This window comes from Delphinapterus leucas, chromosome 4, assembly GCF_059928025.1.
Source record: "Delphinapterus leucas isolate spDelLeu-1000000601 "Yukka" chromosome 4, BTC_Dleu_Yukka2, whole genome shotgun sequence".
Taxonomy (NCBI): Eukaryota; Metazoa; Chordata; class Mammalia; order Artiodactyla; family Monodontidae; genus Delphinapterus; species Delphinapterus leucas.
This window is the reverse complement of record NC_143132.1, coordinates 91,894,530-91,920,247: the sequence shown is the minus strand read 5'-3', so window position 1 is coordinate 91,920,247 and position 25,718 is coordinate 91,894,530. Positions and strand designations below refer to the sequence as shown.

At 35.3% G+C, this 25,718-nt stretch overlaps 1 protein-coding gene across 1 annotated transcript in view; it reads left to right on the top strand.

Annotated features, from left to right (window-relative positions):
• The window catches only part of NAALADL2 (N-acetylated alpha-linked acidic dipeptidase like 2), a 1,488,397-nt gene that overhangs the window by 324,593 nt on the left and 1,138,086 nt on the right, over nucleotides 1–25,718 (top strand). Inside the window, exon 4 of the mRNA XM_022571899.2 lies at nucleotides 1,831–25,718. This exon is cut by the window's right edge and continues 83,457 nt beyond it. The gene's annotated coding sequence lies outside the window, so the exon portion shown is untranslated. The remainder of the gene's footprint in view (nucleotides 1–1,830) is intronic.

Here is a 25,718-nt window from a genome sequence, read left to right as displayed (position 1 = left end):
TAGAGTTCATTTCATAGTAAACATAATACTGAATTTGGGGCTAGAAAAAGCAAGGGGGATTGACTGAAGGCATTATTTTAGACAGGATGACACATGACTTTTCAGCTATCTAACCCATTCTATACAGTTTAATTTTTAATTAAATGCAAGGATGCAGATGGCAGTATGCCATTTTATCTAGTTAGATGCTGACAGAGGGTTAGAAGGAAAGTTCCATGTGACTTGGATTTCCTTTGATTTGTAGCTTGACTTTTTGTGAGCATGCCTCTACCATTTTTATTATGGCTTCTTCTTCATTTTCAATGTCGAGGGATAGCCAAAGCCCACATTGGACCTAAGACAGTGACTGATTTCTTGCACACCCTTGCCCATGAGGTCCCTTTAAATAAAAGTTGAGAATTGAGTAGTGACCTTCAGTCTTCCACATTTGACAACCCTTTTATTCCCCACAAATGAGATATTCTAAAATGTCCTGACCTGTATGTGTATGTGTGTATATATGTATGTACTGATGATATATGTCACTAGTCTTGCACCAAGGACTTTATTTGATAATAGATGGGTCCAGAAAGCTTATCATTTTTGCATTAAATGATTTATATTATCTTATCAAGAAGCTCTGAAATTTATGAGAAAAGAAAGGGGAGTTGGATGGGGCTTCCACATTGTATGAATCTGTGGGATATACCTTAAGTAATTTTTCTCTGAAAGCAGAAGGAATTTAAGAAAAAATGCAGAAATATTATTTTACTCTGTATTTTGGTAGTTGAGTACTTTATGACACATTATTTCCTGTTAAATAAAGCTTCAGGGAGATTTGAAATTTTCAAATGAGGTGGAAATGATTAGGAGAGCAAAGAGAAAGTAAACTAACCTAATGGAGGGGCAAGATTTTTTTCCCTAGTCACAAGCTTATGCAGTGCTGCAAGCTGACCTTGATTGAAGAAAATAATAGCTTACTGGGGGTGAATAATTTTAAAAAGAAGATAAAAACATAGTGTAACTTTCAGATATCTCAATGCTACGGTAAAAATATAAAATTAAAGAGGGGAAGTAAAAAAATAAGTGGTTCTATAATTTCGGCATTATTACTTAATATCGCTGTCCATAAATATAAAATGTAGAATAACCAATTTTGGCATTGGAAGATATAAAATAATAGGGAAGGACTGCCAATGTCCTAAAATACTACATAATGTCAATTATTGAGGAACTAGTACATGTTAGGAAATATGCTAAGCACGTTATTATATACAGTGTCTCCAATTCTCACAATAGTTCAAGTTACCTATTTTCATCCTAAATTTAAATTGATATTTAAAGAATAACAGAAATTACCCAGATCACACAGATATTCAACAGAAGAACCAGGCTTTCAGTCCTAGATGTGTTCTTTCTACTATATATTTCTTCCTTTGGTTAATCCTTTGTTCAAAAAAGCACAAGTCACTGTGTCCAGTTATGTGTTTTCTGCTTTATCTTTTACAGTGTTTAGTAGCGCATGGCACAAGGTAAGTGTCCCACTTAGGCTAGCTAAATTAAGGTGTACACACGTGAAAATGAGATCAAGAGAGGAAAGTATTAGTGTGTTTGTATATATATTTGTCCTTGAAATAAAATACTGTGCTTTAAAAAAATGTCTACATTTTATACATTCTTGACTTCCAAAAAAGGATGAAGAATTTTAAGCTGCTTACACTAAAAAGAAATGATAATGTAACTTCTAAAAAGCATTAACTAAAGAATAAAATTCAGGAGCCAACTGATAAATTATCTAATACAACTCTCCCAATTTAAATTGATCACCTCTGTTTTTTGATTTATGAACAGGAAATGAGCTTTAACTGTTAGGCACCTGGATGAAGAGCCCTGGATTCAGCTTGTCAGAGTCCTGTAACCTGCAAAGACCCTCTGGTTGCACTAGGATCATTCGAATGAAGTAAGATCTAATTGCTTTAATTAGAATGTAAGACTTTTACTGTTGAATCAACTTTTAATAAGGTGATTTGGCATACCTCTATAATGTGCCAATAACTGTTAATTTTGAAAAAAGAGAAGAGTGTGAGTATCATTCTGTGGCAAAATCGTATTATTCCAATTTCTGTTCATCTTTTACTTCATGGAATTGAGCCCAGTTTTTTTTTGGAAAGCATTACCTAAATTTAATTTCTGTGTGACTGTTGAAATTGGTACAGTTTCGTTGCCTTTGTGGTATCAATTGCTTTTTATACAATTGTAATTTTATTGTAAGTAATCAAATTAGTCTCTTTTTCTCTCTTTATTTTTTTTAAGTTTAAGTTGACCCACTATTTTATTTTAAAATGATAACAACAATGCAGTTTGTGCCATGATACAGCAAGGCTTTGCTTTTCTTATTTATTCCAAGTTTATACAGGTCCAGTGACCTTTTGGAACATCTGTCTATATATGGCCACACATAGACTGTGAACTTCCATGTAGGCATTAGAGTTAAAAGACATGTTTTAAAGACAGTTCATAGTTCTTCCTGGAAACACTCCTATTTTGAACAGATGATGCCAGTATATGATTGAAATACTTTTTTCTGTAAAGCACTAGCTGCAATCAATGTTTAAATGCTGGTTCAGGCTTACTATGTATAAAACTTTACATGGCACGTATGATGCAAAGGCTACAATACAGCACAGAACCAAGTGCTAGGAAATGTGAGCAGATCCAGCATGACCACCAACATACTTTAGGAACTTGGATGAATCACTTAATCATATCTGAGGAACTTGGATGAATCACTTAATCACATCTGAGTTTTCCCTCGGTTTTAAATGAAGGGGCTAGATTAAACAAGGAAAGGGTGGCAAATTCTTGAGCTTTGAAGGTCAGACACATAATATATGAAGTGTATGGAGTGGCTGGGTGTGAGACAATAGGGAACAGTGAGGCTGGGGGGAAAGAGGCTGTGCCCCTTCTAAAGCCATTCAGGTTCAAGTATTTTAAAGCTGGACAAAGAAGTAAATTGTGTGGGGTGAGGAAGGGGGAAGCAGGAGGAGGATTGGACTTGGCTATTGGATTGAATAAATTCTAAGGTCATTTCCAACTCAATATATGTTTGTAAAATATTTTTACTATGCAAAACACAATATTGCCTAGCATCTGTTGAGCTCTGTGTGTGTTCCTTTTTAAGTAATTAAAAATAAGTAAGTAAAATAAAATTAAATAGTTTTTGATTTGAATCTCCCTTTGAACTGTACATTAGAATTGGAGGGAAAGATGATTTTTTGACCATAAAGTACTTAAATAATTCATCAGTTTAATATTTTACTCTGAGGGTTTTTTTTTTCTTTAAGTGACCTAGAGTTAGAACTTTGAATCTAGTACCATAATCAAAGAATAAAACCTATTCTATAAATTACCAGTTAGCAACTTCTTTCTTAATGAGTATTCGCGCTAAAAAATCATGTGAACAAGTAAAGGAGAGTCATACCACCTGTTTGGGACTAGTTTTATTATTTTTTAAGAAGTACTTAAAAGTTCTAGTGTCTTTTGATTAATATTTTAATTAATATTTTAAAACAGTTTATTCGGAAAAATGATAGTTGTAGTTGAAATAAGTATATTTTCTAACGTAATTTTCTAGCTCCATCAGTTTTGCTTTTTAAAAAATTTTTTTCCTTTTTACAGCCATGACATATATTTATTTATTTTTATCACATTTTACTGCCTTTTAAACCCGTATTTTAGGTGAGAAAATAAGTAGATTTTATCAGATGCAAATGGTAATTAGGTTACAAGCCTAGTAGAAGATGGGAAGTGGGACAAGTCAAGATACTCTGGGAGTCTTATCTATTCTTTTTGGCACAATTCAAATCAGAATTTATGTCTACAAGAAAATTGAACTCATGACTGTGGGGAACCATGTGTGTTATCCCAGCGATAAAGGGAGAATTAGAAGGACCTGGGATTCTTATGCCTTTAGTTGGGCCCTCTCAGTAGCTGCTTCTTTCTTTGTTACTTGTATAGTTTTTAATTTCATGACCATGTGCATTTGTAGAAGTATGCAAGGTACTTCACATATGATCAATTTGAGAATGGCTGTATTGTGTGAGGTATGCTAGAGCTTTCAGATAATTTTTTCATGTGTTAATAGAAACTGTTACTGCCCTAAGATATATAACTTTGAAATAATGTTTTAAGAGGCTTTTGATACCCAATGCAAGTTCATGTGCCTGATGCACAGTGAGGCCAAACAAACTGAAACATTGGAATTTGAGGCAGAGAAAGGTTTATTGCAGGGCCATGAAAGGAGAATGGGCGGTTGATGCTTAAAAAAAAACCCAAACTCCTGGAAGGGTTTCATCAAAGCATTTTTAAAGACCAGGTGGGGGTGGGAGTGGGTCGCAGAGTACGTGATCAGCTCTTGCACAATTCTCTGATTGGTTGATGATGATCAAACCTTAGGCGACAGAAGATCTGGGAGCTATGTTTTCTTAATCATCAAGTAGTTAATTCCTTCCATTTGGTGGTGGTTATCTGAAAAACTCAGGAAATATGCATGAGATACTATCATCTGGTTTCTTCAGAGAGGAGCTATAGTAGAGGATATGGGAGAGGAGTCTGTCCCCAGAAGGCCCCATAGGGTCCTGCTAGGTTACACTTTCACATTAGATGTTATAGTCCAGCCATGTTGTCATGTAATGTATTTTCTGTACGTTTCTTTGATAAGCAAGTCAAAACTGAAGTACTTGAACGTTAATGCTCAAACTGATCAGAACTGGTTAGACCTGTTCCTTCACTGACCCATTACATCTGACATTAACAAAAAGTATCAGCTCTTTTTTTAAACATACTTGATTTCTTCTGAAGGCTCCACATATTGTGGAAAATAAAATAAGCATATCCGTGAAAATGTCAGCAGATATAATATAAGGTAAACTATGCAGGGAGGCTTCTAATGATGTTATCTTATTGTCTTGTTTTATAGAGGCATTTAAAAAAAAATTACCAGTGTGAGCAAGCATTCTCTTTATACTATTCAAGGAATAAATTCATATATGTTTATCTTCGATATTTTAGTTGCACACAGAGTCTACGGACAAAGTAGACATTTAGACAACAAACTCAATCATTTCTATACTATTTTTCTAGATTTTAGAGAATTGATGACAGAAATGTCTAATCTATTGCTAGATCACTGATTCTCAACATGAAAATAAAGTAATGCAAGCTTCTAAATTGAGGTAGTTAATTGCTACCTTTCTTGTATGTACACCTCATCAGTGATTCTGAAACTAAATTGTGTGGGGTGAGGAAGGGGGAAGCAGGAGGAGGATTGGACTTGGCTATTGGATTGAATAAATTCTAAGGTCATTTCCAACTCAATATATGAAAGGGAACATGCTATAACTCATGTTATGACATGAGTTCACCTTTAGCATTTGACATTTGTTAGTCGTGGCCTTCAAACTGTTTAATTAAAATCAAAGTGCCATTGTTTTTAATAACCCAGAAAGAATGGGTATGAATTAAATTAAATGTTATTAAAAAAACATGACAGTGGATTTAAGAGTACCGTAGCTCCTGTGTGAATATTGCAGTTGTTTGAAAAATTTTATGAAATATTCTTATTATCAAAATCTAATTTAAGGTTTAATGATGCAGTAAAGTTGAGATGTTCACAAAGAAACCAGAATAATAACAGTAAAAATTTAGCCATAGTTGAGTACAATCTAACTAAAATTTTCTGGTCAATTAGATTTGATTGTGCTGAACAGTGACAAACTACAGAAGTAATTAGAAATCACGTATTAGTGAGTGGCTGGATGCTGGAGTCAGTTAAAGCCATTTTATGCTGCCTGAGGTTTACCACCCCTTCCTGGGTCTCTTTAAACTGAAGCAGATGCAATTATCCCAATTTTTCTTTTTCTTGAGGTTCTCACTAAACTGTTTAATAAATGTGATTTGTTCTGGAATTGACTATTTTATTTTCTTTAAGAGGCAGCCTTTCCTTAGGGTACAAGACTAATAAAAAAAAATAGGGCAGTTAAATGATCTAATAGCAGCATTTCAATGGAAAAATAAAGCCTAGTATCATAAATAGCTTATAACGCTCAGGGGCTCTGCATTTCTAACCCAACTGATTGAAATAGACCCTTGCCTGATATTCTAAGTTCCATGCGAGGGATAGATAAGGAAGAGCACCGATGGCAAAAGTCTTGAGGAACTTTTTATAATCTGTCCATAAGTATTCCCACACCCCCAATGTAATTTCATCTAAACAATGTTTTCTTTTAGTTAATCTACTCAGCATGAGATTAGCTTTGTTAGGAGAAGACTTATAGCCTATTGCCTTTAAAGTACATTTTAATAAATTCATTGAAATATTTTTTTGTTTTGAGCTATATCATACACTTACCTAATATAAAATGCATAAAGTAATTTAACCATAATAAATATTTGAATTTCATTGTACCATTTACAGTAGAAATGGTAATTTTTGTATTTTTAGAATTTGTCCTTGAAAGCTAAAATGGTATTAATTTTTAAACTTTTTCTTTAAGAATGTTGTATTTCTCTCAGAAGACAATTTTGAAATAATTTCCTTTCTATTCTAAGGAAATGAAAGAACAGCATTCATATAGGGAATGAAGGTCAGTCATTAAGAGCTAAGTGATATTTTTTTAAAGAGGAAGAGCCCCAACTCATTAACTTTAGCTTTATACAGATAAATCGTTACATATCTCTTGCCTGATCTCATAAGTTTTCTGAAGCTTTTTACATATACTTTTTCATATAAATTTCAAATATACCAACTTTTTTTTTTTTTTTTTTTTTTTGCGGTACGCGGGCCTCTCACTGACTTGGCCTCTCCCATTGCAGAGCACAGGCTCCAGACGCGCAGGCTCAGCGGCCATGGCTCACGGGCCCAGCCGCTCTGCGGCATGTGGGATCTTCCCGGACCGGGTCATGAACCCGCGTCCCCTGCATCGGCAGGCGGAGTCTCAACCACTGCGCCACCAGCGAAGCCCAAAGATACCAACTTTTAACCATATTAATCAGTTCGGCAGCAATTCATTTACTACTTGATACTGAAAATTATCTTCACACAAGTAGCTTCATTTCCTTATATAACTGAAATACATCTGTAACATTTCCTTGCAAATTTGACAAGTGTCTCGTTAACTTACATGGTATGAATTTCATACCTGTGTATATATGAAGTGCTTTCTTGTCCTTGAAACATCTTTTTATATTTGTCTTTCCAAGAGAACTATTTCTAAAATTGATTTTTTTTCCAAGCTGAGTGTTCACCTTTTAAGTAAAAAGTTGTTAGTACTACTGCAGAACTCATTCTCTTATTCTTTTGCTCTTTTACATATAAAATATTTTCTCCAGAGGTAACATGTTAATATTTTAAAAAATGTTCTTTAAAACTTTTCAAAGAGGGGCTTCCCTGGTGGCGCAGTGGTTGAGAGTCCGCCTGCCGATGCAGGGGACACGGGTTCGTGCCCCGGTCTGGGAAGATCCCACATGTCGCGGAGCGCCTGGGCCCGTGAGCCATGGCCGCTGAGCCTACGCATCCGGAGCCTGTGCTCCGCGACGGGAGAGGCCACAGCAGTGAGAGGCCCGTGTGCTGCAAAAAAAACAAACAAAAAACCCCCCAAAAAACAAAAAACTTTTCAAAGGCAATTTCATACAAATATTTATGCTGAACCTTTTATATGCCAGATACTTTATTGGGCACTAGAGGAACAAGGGTAATTATGCTATACTACTTTCCCTCACAGTGTTTGCTGTTTTGTGGGGATACAAATAATTACAATGTAGTGTGATATTGTACTGTGAGCATGTAAAAAGTAGCACAGGGTGGGAGTGATATTTTTAACTCCCAAATACTTATTTCCAGCCCAGATCAATCTCTTTGGCTTCAGATTCAAATATTAGAGTGATCGGATTTTTAGAGAGCCATCTTGTCATACCATGCCAGTCCAAAAAAACAAATATAACATAACATAATATAACATCACATAATGTAATTATATGCATGCATGTTATTACTTTAACATATGAAAAAAGGCATTTATTTGAAATTATATAATATTACTTATTTTTTACTTTTTCTTACATAATTCCTAGTAAACAAAATTGCAGAATAGTTAAAATGGCAATTAGCAGTAATAAACAGGACTAATTAAACAAATAGTATGTACAAAAACAATATTTTTATGTTTCATTCTATCCTGTGATATAGCAGTTTATTTTATTTTTTGAACTTTTACTGGATATTTAAATTTTATAAGCTATATTACTGTGAATCTTTAAGATAAATAAATTTGAGATTATAACAGGAGAATTTAAAAGCAAGCCAACTAAGTAAGCACAAATTACCTACATTTAATACAAAATAACAATGGCATGTTTCTTTCTGTCTCATAACACAGTAGGAGATTTTTACTCTTTCTCTTTCCTTTTCTGATAATGCTTCTCTGAACTGCCTGCAGGCTTTAGGTCATCATTCTTCTTGTAAGTAGTATTGGTAAAACTGAATATAGTCACATGTAAAACTGGTTTTGATTTGAAGCTCTGCTCTTGTCAAGCCCTCTTTGTACTAATCCTGGTATCAGGCCATTGTGATAGCACCAAGCGAAATATCCTGTCAACAGAATCATTTAATTACTTAAAATTTTAACTCCTTGCAGCAGCAAGTGTTTAAACGTGCTAGAAATAGATTCCAGATCTATGTATCCACTCTGTATCTACAGGCTTGTTTTGGTGGACAAGCTGTTTGTCAACCAGGTCTTTTGCTTCTATAAATTTACCGTGTAGTCTAACCCTGTGGAAAATAGCCATCATTTCAAAAAACTTTAGAGCACTTTGTATGGCACCATAAGTTAAACCTCTCTTTCTCAGGGATAATGGTTTTAAAGTACAGAGATAATTTGAACTTACAAAAATGGATTCCAAATAAATTACAGTTTTAGTTAAAAAATGAAAAAGTCCTCGTTAAACTTGGCTTTCCTTTTCTGTTGATATTTTTTGGAGTTTTGAAGTAGTCTGTGAGTGTTTGTCTCAGCCTGAATATCAAACAACTTATATGCAGTCAGTTCATTTTTCACTAGATTCCTTATGGCCACTCAGAGTTCATCAGACAGATTTAAAGAAACAGTCCATAAATGTCTCTTTTGTTTTATTATTTATTTTTCCCTCTCTTCATTCTCATCTTCAATACATTTCCAAATTAGAGAAGATCATTATTCTTGTCCCATACTTTGGAAATGAATTTATGGCAGGATAACATTTTAACACTTTGTGTGTGGCCAGTGACAATGATAGCCATTTGTAGGCTCATGTCTAAGGAGGATACATTTCTCCATTTCTGTAAAGTCCAAAATCTCATTAACTACTTCTGCACATTAAGGAAACTGCAAAATGATCAAAAAAACTTTCATTATGAAAAACTCAATTTCACAGGTAGGTAAAACACACCCCCTTTTAGCAGTAGTGTATGTGTGTAAGGTATGCAAGATACTTAGCTGGTAATATCTTTGCGTTTTCTTTGGTCAGAAGTTTATAGGCTGATTGGGATTTGTCAAGATTTACGTTCACACTGTCTGCCAAATAATGTAGATAGCTGAGTGTGGTAGGCAGAATAATGGCCTCATTAAGATGTTCACGTCCTAATCCCTGAAATCTGTTGAATATGTTATGTTACAAAACAAAATCAGATTAAGGTAGCAGATAGAATTAAGTTTGCTAATCAACTATGTTTAAGTTAGGAAGACTATCCTTGAATATCCAGGTGGGCCCAGTGTAATCACAGGACCTTTAAACGTGGAAGAGGGAAGCAGAAGGGTCAGTGTCAGAGTGGTGTGATGTACAGATTCAACCAGCCATTGGTTGCTTTGAAGATATGAGGGAGCCACCAGACAAAGAATGGAGGTGGCCTCTAGAAGCAGGAAAAATCAAGAAAACAGATTCTCCCCTAAAACGTTTAGAAAGGTAAAACCATGGTAATACCTTGATTTTTAGACCTGATGCCTTGATTTTAACCCAGTGAGAGTCATTTCAGAATCCTGACCTCCAGAACTTTAAGATAGTAAATTTGTGTTGTTTTATGCCATTAAGCTTGTGGTAATTTGTTATGACAGCAATAGAAAACTAATACAGTGGGCAAAGTCTAGTTTTTATTTGGACAAGGTATTACCATTCTTTATCTTCTCTGTGGTTTTATGATATTCTTATAAACCTCAAGAAGATGATTTAAAACTCCATTTTTCCAAATCAAATCACCTAAGAGCTAGAGGAAAATTTTTTTCATTGTTGATATGATTCAGTGCATCACTTGATATACAGTACTGTAAAAAGCATGATTGTTAATAAGGCCTGACTAAATCAGGTCTATGCTGCAACAGGCCAACACATCAATTGTCAAAATTTCTCCTTTTGTTTGCCTACATGGTTGCAACCTCTGAATCAGGAAATGTATCTTTATTCATGTTGACAGAATAATCAAGTGAATGTAGGATGTGTGTTTATTCTTGTGGTGTGCCCACAGAAAAATACAGTAGCTATTTTTGACTGAGCATTGGTATTTTGGGGGGAGATAAAAAAAAGTTTAATTGATTTACTTGCTTGCTTAATCTAGAATCTGCAAAATTTAGACTCCTTATGTGCTTTCATATCTCCTTTTCCACTATGCCCAATCCCCGATTCCTTTCTGCCTTTTGTATAGAATGCTCTGTCTTAGTTACTTTCCTCCCTAATCCAGTTGTATGTGTCTTTCTATCCGTTAATAAAATAATACAGTTGTCTGGATTATGCTGACACTGGCATTATAATAATTCGCATTTCATTATCTGAAGTCTTGGAAAATGTGGTCACAATATGCACAATGTTAAAATTAAACTAGCTTTACCTTAATACAAAGTACATAGTTAATCCACAGGCAAAGTGAAAGTTGACTGTTAATGTTCACAATTACAATACATTTAGATTGCAAACGTAAGTAACATCACTCATAGTCATGCAACAATGGATATTTCATTATTATGAACTACAAATCAGTTGACAACGTCAGTGGTCAGAAAAAAAATAGTGACAGTAACTACTGAAAGTGAATCATCTATGCCATATCCATTTGAAGTTAAATAGAGTACTACTTTTAGGCTCAAATTTTTTGGCTGCTGTACGTATTTTGTACTTTCCCTCTAACCTTCTGTACCCATTTCTGAAAATCAGGATATTTTGCACCCTGAGGAGGGGTTTCCCAGGATGTGGGAATTTTAATGCTGAAACCTAAATAGTGTCAGGCAAACCTGAATCACTGGTCACTCTAAGACCAGTGAATAGCTTTGGACGTGATTGGTATTCAACATATCTAAAAATTAGTCTGCTTTCCCATAGATATGATGACAATATATTTTCTCTCTTGGTGTATTGCACTAAATTGATCAAACCAGAAGCATAGGAATCATTGCATTACATCTCTTAATCCCCTTTTCAGTAATTCACTAAGTCCTAAGACATATTTTAAAGTATGTTTCATTTTATTTTATGAATACCAATGCCTTCCCACAGTTCCAAAAATTATATATATTAAAAGATGTACAAAAAAAAAAAAAGATGTACAGAGAAAAGTTTGTCTCCTTTCCACCTTGTTCTCAGTCTTTCCAGTTTCCACCCAGGCTAAAGCAGTCATTACTGTGACCAGTTTCGTATGCATCTGTATGAATATATATGCAAAGACAGATACCGTTTTTTATTCTGTCTTCCTTGGTAAAAATCACTGTCATTTGAAAACGAAAAGAATGGGCATCATATAGCAGTCAGAGGTTCTTAGCAATTCTAAGATGCACCTGGGTAAATATTTGCCAGCCTACTACCTAGAAGATTAAGAAAAGTACCTTGAATTAAGTTGAAGTTAAGTCCTGGTTCTGCTCTTTGGGTATAAATCCCCAGTTTTTGTGCTCCATGGATTTTGAAGTTTTGGCTTTACTTTCTGGAAGGACGTTCATTTTCATTATCCTCCTTTGTTACATAAAGAAGGTGTTGGAAAGTATTCACTTATTGGTGACTGAGCAGCTTTCTTAGCCTGCTTCCCCCAACAGGAAGTTGGAAGCTTAGTGGTCTTTTACATGTCTCATCTAGTCACAGTCTCTTAGCAGATGCAACTCTCTCAAAACCTTTTTTCCCCAAAGTATGTTTGATTGCAGTCAACTGTGTATGCCAGAAGCCGGGTGACTCTCTTGGATATTCTATGTACGCAATTATATTTTTATGTTGTCTGCAGTTAGTAATAGTTTTACCTCTTCCTTTCCAAAATATTTATTTATAATTTTTTTAAATTTAATTTTTTGGCTTATATTTCCAGTACAGTGTTAAGTAATACTGATGACTGAGAGCTTTTCCTTGTTTTTGATTTTGTTGGTAATGCTTCTAGTGTTGTCCTACTAAACATGACAGTGGCTTTTGGGCTAAGCTAGATATATTATATCATATAAAGTAAATTATCATCAGTTTTATTTTATCGAGTATTTTAATCCAAAATGGTTATTTGAATTTTGACAAATGGCTTTTCAGTCTTTTATACACAGAGAATAAAATGTTTTTCTGCAATCTATTAATTTGCTATAAAAAGTTATTAATAGACTTCCTAATATTGAAAATTCTTAAATTCTTGGAATAAACCTCACTTGGTCATGACGTAATGTTATTTTTGTGTACACCCAGATTTTATTTGCTAATAATACTGAATTTAGGATTTTCCTTTGATATTCATAAGTGACATTGACTTGGTTCCTGTGTGTGTACATGCAATCTTTGTTGGATCAGGATGTTTTCTTCATTACCCTATATTCTGGAGAGATTGTAGAAGCCTTGAAATTTTTGATCTTAAAGATTTTAAAAATTTCCCCATGAAACTATCGAAGACTGCTGCTTTTGGATTTATCTATTGACAGATTTCTCCATTGCTTCTATGTAAATCAGTCTTTAGATTTTCTGTCTCTTCTGAGGTCAATTTTGGCAAATTATATTGTCTTAGAAAATTATCCATTTTAGTTAGATTTTCAAATTTACTTGCATGGTGTTTAGCAGCATTATGATTGTTTTAAGTTTATTCTGACTGTGGTTATCTTTTATTCATTTTGTATATTTCTACCCTATTACTTTTTTAAAAAAAATTTGGCTTACTAGTGATTTTCTTCTTTTCAAATAGTAAGCTTCTGAATTTATTTATTAATTCTACTATGCTTTTAGCTTTCTTATTTATTACTTTTTCCTTTGTTAACTTGCTCTGTTTTGCTTCAATATAATTTGACATTTCTAACTCGAAATCAATTTTCAATACATTATTAGTGATTTTCTTATGGATAAAATACTTAAGAATAATAATTACCCCCTAAGCAATGTGTTTATCTTTTAAAAACTACATTTTGCAGGAGAAGTAGGAGTTATGTAGTCCATATGTAGCTCCATAAAAAAATGTAGAGGCATAAAACAGTATGGCATGTTTTGCTAGAGCAAAAAATTTGAATGGGATACTACTGTAGATTAAACTGAGCCAGATTATGGAAAGCCTTTTTGCAGATTTATTTGTGTGTACTCTGATGTTAGCTTTTCCATGCATATAAGACTTGTGATGTATAATTAACATTTATGTATCTATCTGTATGTGTGTTTTTGTGTTTGTATGTATTTCTAATAATTTTCTAACAAATTTACTATGTTGTTGATCTCCTTTTTTCCCTTAGGATTTTATTCTAAAATTAGTGGGGAAGTTTAAATTACAGTGCGATTTTTAAAAATTTCCTTCCCGTTTATCATCTTTAAATTAGTTTTGAACTTTTAGATTTATACTTTAATTCTTTTGATTTATGGGGCAAGAGACAAGTATTGTATCCTAAGTTCATGCTTTTTATATTAAGTAGGAGTACTCTGAAGGACTAAATAGCTATGTAACCTCTGGTCATTAGGAGTGCTAAGAAGGCAAGCTTGAAAGGTGTATGTGTGTGTGTGTATGAAAGTTTAGAGTTGTTTACATTTCCCCTCTTCTAGCCATTGGTCATCCTTTGTCTGTTCTAGCAAAGTGACTGCTATGGATTGAATTCTGTCCCCCCCGACCCCCAAATTGTAAGTTGAAGCCTTAACTCCCAATGTGATGGTATTTGGAGTTTGGAGAGGGCGTCTTTGGAAGATCATTAGGTTTAGATGAAACAGTGAGGGTGGGACCCTCACGATGGGATTAGTGACTTAAAAGAGACACCAGAGAGCTTTCTTTCTTTCTCCTTCTTCCTCTCTCCACCTGCATGCACCACAAATCAAAGGAAGGCCATGTGAGGACACAGCAAAAATGTGGTTGTCTGCAACCCAAGGAAAGCACGCTCACCAGGCACAGACCCTGCTGGCACCATGTTCTTAGACTTCTAGTCTCCAAAACTGTGAGGAATCAATTTCTGTTGTTAAAGCCACCCAGTTTGTGGCATTTTGTATGGCAGTCTGAGACGACTAAGACAATGACATGCCACTTCATTTATAGAAGCCTCTGCTAGCTATTGTGTCTTTTTCAAAGTAGTAAAAAGATAATCATTTTTACCATGGTAGTGATTAATATGGGAGGTTGGATATATTTGGAAAATGGGATTGTTTTTGTATTTTCTTTAAAGATACATATCTTTTTTAAAATAGATCTTTATTGGAGTATAATTGCTTCACAATACTGTGTTAGTTTCTGTTGTACACTAAAGTGAATCAGCCACATGCATACACATGTCCCCATATCCCCTCCCTCTGAAGCCTCCCTCCCATCCTCCCTATCCCACCCCTCTAGGTCATCGCAAAGCACCGAGCTGATCTCCCTGTGCTAACTATTTTTAAAAGGCATATCAAGAAGGATATGCAGAGGTATAGTAAAAAAATGTGAGTTTGTAAAATGAAAATATTTTATTAAATTTCCAATTCAGAAATGATTACTTAATAGGCTTAAATTCTTGGAAATTCATGATTCCTGTGTGAATGAAGATTGGCAACGTATGAAATAAGGACAGCATATTTCCACATATGCAACATTACAGAACTGTATTTTTAACATTGGGGATTTTGAATTGCTTGCTTAACAGTGGTTCAGTGTGGGTTGGGTTAGAATATGAGTATCATTAGAAGAGTTTGCCTTGTGATTAATACCTATAACTGTGGTTTAAAATTTTTCAATCCTGTTCCACTCAAGGGAAGTGACACTCTCATTAATAATGGCAGCTAAGGATGCTTTTCATGTTTTACATCACTTAGTCCTTACTACCATCTTTTGTGAGAAGTTTTATTTTCCTTATTTTGCAACAAGGAAACTGAGAGTAAGAAAGGGTAGGTGCCTCTTCCAAATTTATATAACTGTGGCAGAGCTACGTATATAACTGTGGCAGAGCTACACTGTGGCAGAGCTAACATTTAAATTAATTTATATCCTTAACCACTGAATCAAGATTTTTTGAGTATGTGGCTAATGAGCTTCTCCATTTGGTCAAAAATCTGGTCAAGTTAAGATTCAATACACTTTTGTTTTTCTTAGCTTGTTACACATTTTTGTTACATTTTTGTGAAATGCCAGATACCTTCTTTAAAACAAATTTTGAGCTGCCTCTGCTTTGCTTGTGTCCTAAACACATATATAGTCTGCCTTTGAATAGTCCAGTTCTGCATACTGGCAGATAATTTAACAGAGAGAGCAAGGCACATGGTAAGTCTTGAGAGAAACAGGACATACTTCCTGTTTCCAATGACTATTAGAAATTATTTTCTTACAATACTTATTTTATAAAATGGCAAAGCGAATAGTTTATCCTTGACTTTAATAATCCTCATCCAATTTAAGACATTTGCCTGATATATAATAGTTAGAATAGTTCTAATCAAAATACCTTTTAATGTCTGTAATTCCACTTGCCAGTATGGTCCCAAATACGAGTCTGCACGACCATCATTCTGCTGTCGCAATTTCTAAGCAGTAACTTTGTTCATAGGTCCATTGTGTAGGCTGAGGTTTTAATCCTGTAGCTTGCTGTGTTTATTGATCTATTCCTTAATAATTTCATATCAGGCAATCACACGATTCACAAATGTCTAGGAGGGAAGAAACACACACATTTCCATCAGCAGGAGATTGAAGCAGTCGTGCATTTAGAGGCTATACTAAGGATTTTAGCCTGGTCTGTGTTATGTAGAATGATTGTGAAGCACCGCAGTGAGACTTTTAGACAAATAAAAATTACAGCTTTCTTGTTCTAAAATATGAATGTTTCTTTAAAGAATCATTTTGGTATTTGCCTAAGGTTGTTTTCTCCTTCAGTGTGAATAGGATGTGAAATTTTCTAAGTCCAAATTAGGTGGTTAGCCAAGCAGTAGTCAGTAATGTTCAGTCTTTGCTCTCAAATGTGCTTTTTCCATTTCGTGGCTCTGCTGAGTGTCTGGACTTCTGCTATGTATTCTGGGCCAGGCAACGTTCAGCTATTCTGATGTCACCTCTGCTCCATCTACTGGAATAATGATTTTGCTATGTACACTCTAGCAAAATCACTATTTTTATAATGGCTTTTTTAGGAATTTTGTCAGAAGCCTGGTGCCAAAGAACATTAAAGTTATTTAGTTAAATTGAGAAACCTCAGAGCAGAATTAAGATGAAACTATTAAATTAATCCTATTCTTTTGCACTCAAATATATGCAGCCAACACTGTCTTCTGTCATGGAAAGATAGAGCACTGCTTTGCACTGAGGGAGAAGCCAGTGCATGAGAGCAGAGAAGTAGGTGAATTTTGAAATACAGTGGTACCGCAGTGTTCGACTTGCTCTGATTCCTGATCTCACAGCCAGCCACAGAGAGCTATTTGTTCTCAGACATGCCCTGACCCCTCGTGTCTCCTGGCCTTTGTCCGTGTTCGTCTTTCTTCTTAGAGCCCACTTCTCGACCTTGCTTACTTGGAAAACTCCTATCTCCCATTTTTCAAGATTCCTGGCTTTCTTTTGTATTTCCTGATACCCTTAGGCAGAAAAAAAGAGTTCTCTTCTCGGTGTCCCTATAGTATGGCCAATCTATTTCTGTTTTAGCATTTTTCACAAAATAATTATCTCCATATATCTGTCTTTGTTCATTAGTCTCTAAACTTCTTGAAGGCAACAGAATTGTGTAGTTATTGTTGTCACTTCTGATCAACTGTCTTTGTTAAGGAGGGGAAGTTCCAACACTTGGAGATCACTTTGCTTGCGAAGTGTTTGGATAGAAGTACTCAAGTCCAGAGAAGTTAAGCAAAGCACCTTTGTTCTGCATAAGAATAGCTAAAAGATTTTGGGCAGATGAGGGCAGAGAGACCAAAGGCAGGGATTCCATGGCCTAGGCAGCCAGTGAACAAGGCTGGGGTGTCACTGAGGGGTGGTCATGCTGCAGGGTAGTCTGGTTAGATGCTTAGCCAGAGAGACTTTGGCAAATAGACATGACTTAGGAGCATTTTGGAAGTGGGAGCCTATGCATGTAAAATGCTCACCTTCTCCTCTGACTTTTCTACAAAATAGTCTCCATTGTTCACCATTGATTTTTGCTGCTAGAACATAGTTTGAGGAAACAAAAAGAGATGCTATTTTTTTCCTCAAGGTTAGCCTGAGGTGAAAGCAGAGATAACATGTCTAGGGACAGACGGACCTCTAGTTTCCTGTGAAAACCTCAGAACTGGCAGAATACCTGGTACGTGATGGTACTCAATGAATCGATGAGCAAAGGAATGAATGGTGAATTCTTAGCAAAATGCAGGAGGAGCCAGTAGAGTAATTGATTTTAACTTTTTTTTCAGAAATTCAAACTTCTTTAAAATTAGCAAAGGAGGGGAAAATGCACATACTAACCTGAAAAGTTACTACCGTTGTCCCTTGCAGCTGCAGGAAGCAAGGTCTGTGAGCAGGCACCTTCACTTGCCTCAAGACCTCAACAACTCACAGCAGGGACCAGCCAGCATCCCTGTCCTGGCTCCTTTCAGTCCTCAAAAAGAGACAACCACAGAGACCCAGCTTCACATTTTAGAATCTTTTCTTACCCTCTTGATGAAACACAAATCTCCCCGGGGTGTAATGTATTTTATTTTTTTCAAGGAGGCAGCATGGTTTAGTGAAAGACAGTGGAGGAAATCTGTTTAGATCCTTGTACCAGCACCTTCTCACCTTCATTAATTACCTTCAGGTTAATTGATGGAATAATAGCATCTAAAACTGGTAAAGAGCTAGGGATATAGTAGATATTCAATGACCTTTCCTTCTCCTCCCTTATCTGTTGGCTGTACCCTTGGCATAAGAAGCCATCAGATATGCCAAGGGTCAATTTCGATAGAGTGAATGAAGTACATGCAGCAGGAACACTTGAGGGTAGCATCCGGGCACAGGATGAGTACCTGAGAAATGAGGAGCCTCAGGCTCAGGAGACAATTCCCCCTTGCCCATTGCTGCCTTAGGCTTGCCTTTGGGCTGACCTTTTGCCATGCTTTCATCAGCTGCTTAGCAGCATAGGAAGCCTGTCCAGGAGCAACAGCTTCATGCTCGCCCAGTCCCTGCTGAAACTATAGATTGCTATAGACTGCATGTGTGTCCCCTAACATTCGTACATTGAAATCCTAACCCCCAAGGTAATGGTATTAGGAGGTGAGACCTTTGGGTAGTGACTAGGTCATGAGGGTAGAGCCCTGATGCTTGGGATTAGGGCTTTTATGAAAGAGACCCTAGAGATCTAGCTCGTCTCTTCCACCATGTGAAGATACAAAGAGAAGATGCTGTCTATGAACTACAAAACAGCTCCTTACCAGACGCCGAATCTGATCTTGAAATTCCTAGCCTCCAGGACTGTGAGAAATTTCTGTTGTTTCTAAGCCCCCCAGTCTATGGCATTTTGTTATAGCAGCCTGAATGGACTAAGACAGAGACATTTTCATATTGTTGAATGGCTTAATGATCTTGTAATGTGGATGAATATTTGGTCTGTCTAGGATGGGTTTAACACTTATTTTCATTTGGATCATGAAAAAGCAGATACTTTTTTCATACTGCTGCCTCACTTAGTTTAAAGAAAGGAATTCAAACAACATTTTACAGCGAGATTAATTGCTGTTCTCTACTGGGCATTATCCAGACTGTGTTCTTTATCTATAACAATGCCTATGTCTATAATTTATAACAGATTTTAGAAAAATATGTGTGTGCAAATAATTATGCCAGCAAACATTTTTTTTTTGCGGTACGCGGGCCTCTCACTGTTGTAGCCTCTCCCATTGCGGAGCACAGGCTCCGGACGCACAGGCTCAGCGGCCATGGCTCACGGGCCCAGCCACTCCGCGGCATGTGGGATCTTCCCAGACCGGGGCACGAACCCGTGTCCCCTGCATTGGCAGGCGGACTCCCAACCACTGCGCCACCAGGGAAGCCCTATTTTTTTCTTTTGATAGTAGAAAATATAAGATTCGTTTCTCAAGAAATTTAGAATTAACTAGAAAATCTGTTTTGTATTTATGCTACCAAAATTACTTGCGTATTTGGCAGCTGGGATTAGTCTACTATTTGCATTATTTTATAATGGCTGCACTCAATGCTGTGTTGTCAATTTGCACTCAGTCAGTTTATCTATAATGACTCAGATGTTTTAAATGTACTTGTTTTTAGATAGGAGAAAAAAAGATCATGTATCCTTTTTACAATTTACATGAAAGATCCAGATGCAAATTAATTTGCCTGTTCAAATTCTTCTCATGATTTGTAAGAGATGAAATTCTCATTTCCCACCCAGATTGATTTGAACATTGTGTGCTGCCTTATTAATTGGTAAACATGCAGTTATAAAGATGCTTATGTAACCTCCTTAAAGTTTTTTGTTAACTCTTGGAAAGAGGAGCATACAAAAGTTGGGAGCAGGAATTGTGTGTATTACACATTTTGATGGCGTAGAGGTTCGTTAAAAATTAGTTTTCAAGTAAATTTTTAATCATCTATAAATAGATCTGTCATAATCAATTCTAAATAGAATTTTCGAGTTAGGGTCAGACCAAATCTAGTACTGTATTTCTTATGCTGTGTAATACAGTAATAATAACTTTTATTTGACTAATGTTTTATGGTCTACAAAACATTTCAAGAGCATCTTATTTAAACTTCCAGTTCCCTGTAAAGTAGATAGAGCAGGCAATAATTTTCTTCCCATTTTATACTCGAGGAAGCAGATTCTCTCAAGGGTGAAGCTGCAGAAAACAATGGAAGAGCTGCATTCGGTACCCATAGGCCTTCTCTTTCTGATGTCTCCCCTACATCTCCATGTCAGTGAAGCCTGTGCATGACCCCACACTGCCAGTCATTTTTCTTCTTGTTTGCAAAAAAAGCCTTCCTACCTAGAAGCTGCGATAGTGATTCTGCAGTGAAGTATAAAAAGACAGTTAAACTTTCTAACCTAATGGTAAATTTCCAAGGTCAGCTAATATCAAAGACATTGTCTGGATTCACTCGCATAGAGAAATCATTCATTCATTCAATGGGGACTATAATTAGGGACTATGGGCAATACAGATAAGTGAGCCCCAGATTTAGTGTGATCCTTGATTCATTTTCAGATTTATTTGTGGTGGAGAATTTAATTACTCATCTATTTATAACAGCACTGAGAACAGGTCACAGGGCTTTGTCAGAAGGGCAGCTGCATGTGGACAGGCACTGGGTAGCCTCTGCTGGGCTCTTGCCATCCTTGTTGCTGCTTCCTAGGTGTGTAGGTTTATAATACAGCCATTTGTGATGGATTTTTGGCTAGACCCAGGGTTGGCAATATTATGAACATGGGCATTCATTCATCTTTGAGAAGAAATTTTCCCTGTCATGGCTAGCTAAATTATATACACTTGTTTTGAATTCTATTCAATTGTCTTAGTTGTTGTTTTTTTTTAATTTTTGATCTACTTCCAATTTTTGCTCTTTGTGATTATCTGAATCTAGTAAACAGGGCAAAGAGAAAAGAAATGATTTCTTTTTTTGACAAAACCAGTGTGTGATCTCTTAATTCCTAATGATCCCCATATAGCTGATACAGTACCCAAAGGTTCTCCATGGGCCCTTTGAATATAATTTTCCCTTTCCAATCACAGATCCTAAATCCTTTCCAGAGCAGTGCACACTGCAAGCTGTCACCTAATCTCACATGTCATATTGTCTTATATCCCTTCTATTTCTAAAGAAAATAATTGTTCCAAGTGAATGGTGCTATACCAGGATCCATTTTCAAGTGGTTAGCAGTATCTACCTTATAATGATAATTGAATTAGATTATTCTGATTTGAAAAATTTCATGGAGCCCCTGTTTATGAATTATATTATTAAAGCCACTTGATATTTTTTACATTTATAGGAGTTGGAAAACCTAACACACCTGCAAGTTTTTAGAGTAACTAGAAGCCACTAAGTTTCTCTTCTAAAAGAAAGCCCAAAAAGTGGAATAAAAGATATTTTTAATATCTTATAGTAGAAAAATAACAAATTAAAGCTTACTACATGACATGTAAAATGCATTTTTTACAATATTCTAGAAACAAATTTTAGGAGCATATGCTTTGTATTATGTGTAAATGCTCATATTTATTATGATTTATCTAACAGAGAGAATATAAAGGATGCTGTTATATTTGAATTCTCTGTTCTGTGTTGTTCATTGCAGGTAGATATTATGTTTCATAGTTTAGAAAGTTTCACATCTCTGTGGCCATATGTTCAATATTATACCTTCCAAATTTATAGTCACATATATTATGTATTTTTAAGCCCTATTGAATTTTTCTAATTTTTTTCATGAAAGAAAACAATGCATCTATAGTAAAGAATCTTTCTATATACATATCTTCTAATTTATTAGGGACCTGCTCATATACACATATTGAAAATTTTAAAATGACTTCAAGGTCACTTATTACATGGAAAGCATTTTTCACTTAAATGTCCGACATTTAACATGTAGTAATTGGAAATAAATCTTCAGTAATGATATTGTGAAAGAGAAACTACTGGGATGTATTTTTGAAAGAGAAGAATTTGTAATTAAGTATATTGTGAAAACACAGCTTTGTGCTTTTTTTTTCTATTTTGTGGGAAATGATAAATAAAGGGGAGGGTAGTAAATTGGGAAGAAAGAGGATGAGTAACATAACTGAAACACTTCTGAAATTCACCATTGCAACCATTTGAAATTAAATGCCCTGCTAAAAAAGATTAAGAGTTAAGTCAAATCTCCATTTTTAAAATTTGCCCAGTATTTAGATGCTGAGGGAGATCACTGTTGTGTGAATGCAGTAATATTGCCAGGATAGAAGGTTATTTTTCTTTCATTCAAATCTTCAAATGATTATTCAGCCTTCTGTAATTTCATGGAGAGATTATTGCCACTTGTCTTTGTTGCTTAAATGACCTGACAAAGTACTTCTAAGCTTTTGGTATTCAGAAAAACATGACATTTGGCTTTTTTTTTTTTAATAAATTTAATTATTTTATTTTTTGGCTGTGTTGGGTGTTCGCTGCTGCGCACGGGCTTTCTCTAGTTGCGGCGAGCAGGGGCTACTCTTCGTTGAGGTGCGTGGGCTTCTCGTTGTGGAGCATGGGCTCTAGGCATGCGGGCTTCAGTAGTTGCGTCACGCAGGCTCAGTAGTTGTCGCGCACGGGCTTAGTTGCTCCGTGGCATGTGGGATCTTCCTGGACCAGTGATGGAACCCGTGTCCCCTGCATTGGCAGGTGGATTCTCAACCACTGCGCCACCAGAGAAGCCCCGACATTTGGCTTTTGTTTTTCTTTTTTATAAATACCTGGAAAGTACAATCTGAAGACATTTTGAGATCTTTAGATTACTTCAGATAGCATATCACAATCAATAATTTATTTATGCTCTATTGTTTATGGTTATAAACAAGGCATGATATGGCTTTGATTCAGTTTGTCTTTCTGAACTTTTGAGCCAAATTTCTAAAACTTGGCATGAGAAGTACACTTGAAATAAACATCACTTACCTGTGCAAATCAGGTAATTACTCACATAGCTACCTACCAATTAGTCACTTATTGATGCAATTAGCTGGATGTACAGCTAATTTGGGGTAAAGAAAATATATGTCAGTTCAAAATGAGGACAGCCTAAAATCTAGCTTAGTGGTTAGTTTCACTTAAGATAAGGAATCCTCAATCTCAAGCAAATATAAGAGTTTGAGCACAATTTTAGGTATTGAGGGTAGTATATAAAAAATATGATCATTTGTTCTGGTTTCACATAGTTGGTATTCCTGGCTCAGATCTTGGAAGGAATTAATGCTTTTAGGAAATGTGGGTCATTTTTATGCTGACTTTTTTATCCCCCAATTTATTTTGTTTGTTTGTTTATTATTTTAGCTGTCTTGAGTTATAATTACATATAAAGTTATAAGATATTCAAAGTGTACCTTATGATGATTTGATATACATTGTGAAAGGATTCCCCCAGCCCACTCTCTAGTTAATGAACACATCCATCATTAGATGAATTTTCTTTGTGATATGTGTGACAACATTTAAGTTCTGCTCTCTTAGCAAATTTCAATTATACAATACAGTGTTATCAATTATAGTCACCATGTTTTACAGTAGATCCTCAGACCTTTTTTACATTATAGCTGAAAGTTTGTACCCTTGTACCAACCTCACCCTGTTTTGCCCACTCCCCAGCCCCTGGCAACCACTTTAATACTCTCTGTTTCTATGAGTTTGACTTGCTTTGTTTTGTTTTAGATTCCACATATAAGTGATGCCATGCAGAATTTATCTTTCTCTGACTTAGTTCACTTAGCATAATAGCCTTGAGGTCCATCCATGTTGTCACAAATGTTTCATTTTTTTTTAAGTGGTGGAACAGTATTCCATTGTATATATATCACATCTTCTTTATCCATTCACTTATAGAAGGACATTTAGGTGTGTCCATATCTTGGCTATTGTAAATAATGCCGCAGTAAATATGGAGTGCAGATAACTCTTCAATGTCCTGTTTTCATTTCCTTTGAATATATACCCAGAAGTGGGATTATTGTATCAACTGTTAGTTCTATTTTTAATTTTTTGAGGAACTTCCATACTGTTTTCCATAATGGCTGTACCAATTTACATTCCTGTCAACAGTGTACAAGGGTTCCCTTTTCTCCACATTTTCGCCAACACTAGTTATCTCTTGTCTTTTTGGTGATAGACATTCTGACAGGTGAGAGGTGATATATCACTGTGATTTTGATTTGCAGGTCCCTGATAATTAGTGATGTTGAGCATCTTTTCATATACCCCATTGGCCATTTGAATGTCTTCTTGGAAAAGGGTCTATTCAGTTCCTGTGTCCATTTTTTAAATAGATTGCTTGGTTTTTTGCTATGAGTTATATGAGTTCTTTATATATTTTGATTAACCCCTTATCAAATATATGATACGCAACTGTATTCTCTCATTCCATAGGTTGTCTTTTCATTTTGCTGATGGTTTTCTTTTCCATGCAGAAGCTTTTTAGCTTGATATAGTCCCATTGTTCATTTTTGTTTTGTTGCCCTTGGCTTTTGGGGTCGAATCCAAAAGAAATCATTGCCAAGGGTAATGTCAAAGAGCTTACCCCTTATGTTTTCATTTAGAGTTGTATGGTTTCAAGGCTTACATTCAAATTTTTATCTATTTTGAGTTAATTTTTGTGTATGGAGTAAAACTGTGGTCCAGTTTCATTCTTTTGTATGTGGCTGTCCAGTTTTCCCAACACCATTTATTGAAGAGCCTGTTCTTTCTCTACTGAATATTTGTGACTCCTATGTTGTAAATTAATTGACTGTATATGATTAATTTATTTCTGGACTCTCTATTCTTTTCCTTTGATCCATGTGTCTGTTTTTATGCCAATACCATACTATTTTGATTACTATAGTTTTATAATATAATTTAAAATCAAGAAGCATGATGCCTCCAGCTTTCTTCATCTCTCTCAAGAATTCCTTGGCTATTCAGGGTCTTCTGTGGTTTCATTCAAAATTTAGGATTTTTTTCTATTTCTGTGAAAAAATGCAATTGGAATTTTGAAAAGATTAATTTAAGTTATAGATGGTTTTAGGTAGTATGGACATTTTAATAATATTAGTTGTTCCAATCATAAGCACAGGATATCTTTCCATTTATTTGTGTCTTCTTTGATTTCTTTCATCAGTGTCTTATAGTTTTCAGTGTACAGAACTTTCACCTTCTAGTTAAATTTATTCCTAGGTATTTTATTCTTTTTCATGCAATTATAAATGAAATTATTTTCTTAATTTATCTTTCTGAAAGTTTATTGTTAGTGTATTTAAGCATAACTGATTTTGCTATATTGATTTTGTATCCTATAACTTTACTGAATTTATTAGTTCTAATAGATTTTTTGTGAAGTCTTTAGGGTTTCTCTGTGTAATATGTCATCTTCAGATAGAGACAGTTTTACTTCTTCCTTTTTTATTTGGATGCCTTTTATTTCTATTTTGCCCAATTGCTCTGAATAGGAGTTCCATTACTATATTGAATAAGAGTGGCGAGAGTGGGAATCCTTGTGTTGTTCCTGATCTTAGAGGAAAAGCTTTCAGCTATTTAACATTGAGTATGATGTTAGTTGTGGACTTAGCATATATGAGCTTTATTATGTTGAACTGCATTCCCTTTATACCCAGTTTATATCTAGCCA